The sequence below is a fragment of the Scylla paramamosain genome, chromosome 9 (assembly GCF_035594125.1).
Source record: "Scylla paramamosain isolate STU-SP2022 chromosome 9, ASM3559412v1, whole genome shotgun sequence".
NCBI lineage: Eukaryota > Metazoa > Arthropoda > Malacostraca > Decapoda > Portunidae > Scylla > Scylla paramamosain.
In genome coordinates this window covers 6,872,501-6,875,000 of record NC_087159.1, presented here as the reverse complement: position 1 = coordinate 6,875,000, position 2,500 = coordinate 6,872,501, and the positions used below count along the sequence as shown (strand labels likewise).

Here is a 2,500-nt window from a genome sequence, read left to right as displayed (position 1 = left end):
CCTTCGCAATCCTTCTTATCTCATCTCTTCCAGCTGCCAGTGTCTTCCAGGCCAGCTCAGCAAAACTTCTGTATCTCATCTCATTTCTTCAGGAACTAAATTGACTAACCCATTTGAAACTTTTGTTCTAATTAACTTCTTTCTTTTTTTTTTCTAAGAGCCGGAGAGAGTAGCAGCTTCCTTTACGCCACCCCCAAAAAAAAAAAAAAATTACCTCTCCTTATCTGCACTGTTTCATTTTACCATTTTTTTTTTTTTTTTTTTTAAGCGGAGTATGAAGACACCTCTGGAACTGAACTAGCCAACATGACTGGAAATTCCTTATACAAAACTCAATACTTCCCTTCATTTTTGCCAACAGTACTAACTAATCCTCTGCACTTAACTGGAAACCTTTTGACAGACTACAACTCTCCATCCACCTTGCCCAACACTGCTAAGCTTCTTCTCTCGCTTGTAATACCATGTACACATCACAACGCTCTCTTCATCTTTACCAACACTGCTAGTCCTCTTCTCTCTCTACTGCCTTATACAGACCACAACACAATAAGTATTTTACCTAACACTGCTAACCCTCTTCTCTCGCCTAGAATCCTTTATATAGACTGGAATCCTTTATACAGACACACTCTTTATTTTGTCCAACACTGCCATCCATCTTCTCTTGCCTGGAATCCCTTTTGCAGAACACAACACTCTTTTATCTTTCCCAGCACTGCTAAGCATCTTCTCTTGCTTGGAATACGTTATACAGACTTTTTATCTTGCCCACCATTACTAATCCTTTCTCTCTCTCTCTCTTGGAATCTCTTCTGCAGATTGGAATTCCTTATACAAACCTCAACATTTCCTCCACCTTTACCAACACTGCGAACTAACAACCCTTTTCTCCGCACTGGAATCTCTTTGACAGTCCAAAACACTTCTTCCATCTTTACCACCACCTCTAACCCTCTTGCCTTATAAACCTCAACGATCCCTTTTCATCTTCACCAGCACTACTAGTCAATTTCTCTGCTTGAGCTCACTTGGCCCCACCCTCACCTCACGAAGAATAACTGGAGTAACTCGCCGGAAAATAATATCATGATGCAAATTTCGGCTCTTGTAAAAATCAAATTCCTGGAAGTTTTGTATCCTCTTCCTCAGATTTCTCTCTCTCTCTCTCTCTCTCTCTCTCTCTCTCTCTCTCTCTCTCTCTCTCTCTCTCTCTCTCTCTCTCTCTCTCTCTCTCTCTCTCTCTCTCTCTCTCTCCTTCTCCTTCTGAGTCATGTAGTACTCTGTGAGATGAGAGTGGAAAGGGGAAGCGAGCCTCATTCCACACTTCTCATTCCTTAATGGTAGATATTCACCCACTAATATTCCACTCACTGGCTTTAAACATTTTCTCATTTAAAAAATAATTCCAAATATCGGAATTTTTCGTGTATTTTTGGGGTGGAATTTTCAAGGAGCAGTCTTCGTGGGTGGGGTTCACTTGTATGGGATTCTCTATATACTGTGAAATCATAAGAACATAAGAAAATAAGGGAAGCTGCAAGAAGCCGTCTAGCCTACACATGGTAGTTCCTGTGTAAAGCTTATCTATATATTTCCACCCATTCATGTAATAACTTGCTTTGCTCTTTGTTTCTCGTAGCGCCGTATGAAGCTGTGTATATATATAACAGGTTGTTTCTCTTCCTCTTCATACTAATGCAAGAGTTAATCATTCTCTTCCCTCGTTCATTCCTTTGACCAGTAAAGCATATATTCCTGTCTTCCTTTTCACAGTAATGCAAAAAATAACCGTGTCTCCTTCATCGTGTTTTCCCTTCTCCCTCTTCATAGCAATGCAAGAATTTACTAGTATCATCACTCCTTCATCCCTGTCACCTGTAAAACATATATTCCTGTCTTCCTTTTCATAGTAATGCAGAAAATAGCTGTGTCTCCTTCATCCTTATCACCAGTAACTGTTTTCCCTTCCCTCTCTCTCTCTCTAGCAGTGCAAAAAATTACTAGTATCATCACTCATTCATCCCTGTCACCTGTAAAACATATATCCCTGTCTTCTGTACTAATACAAGAGAACCAATATTTCTATCCGTATTACCAGTAACTGCTTTTTCATCTTCATCTTCCTACAAATGCAAGAGTTAACCAGTATCTTCTTGTCTTTGTACTGATGCAAGAATTAACCAGTATCTTCACTCCCTCATCTCTTTGACTAATAAAATATATATTCCTGTCTCTCTCTTCCCACTAATGCAAGAAATAACCAGCATCTTCACTCCCTCATCCCTGTCATCAATAAAATATGGATTCCTGTTTTCGAATTCATGTAAGTCAGTATCTCCACTCCCTCTGCTCTATCTCTAGTAAAGCTTATATTCCGTCTTGTCTTCCTGTCCCCTTTTCACCCCTCCCCCCCATCCCTGTCACCAGCAGAACCTGTAGCAGCCAGTCTTTGTCTCCGTCCCTCCTTCGATTTCAACTCAGACTCACAGAGGATCAG

The 2,500-nt window shown here is 40.4% G+C and overlaps 1 protein-coding gene across 5 annotated transcripts in view; it reads left to right on the top strand.

Annotated features, from left to right (window-relative positions):
- Window positions 1-2,500, top strand: part of LOC135103483 (G-protein-signaling modulator 2-like) — an 83,199-nt gene that overhangs the window by 34,218 nt on the left and 46,481 nt on the right. The window lies entirely within an intron of this gene.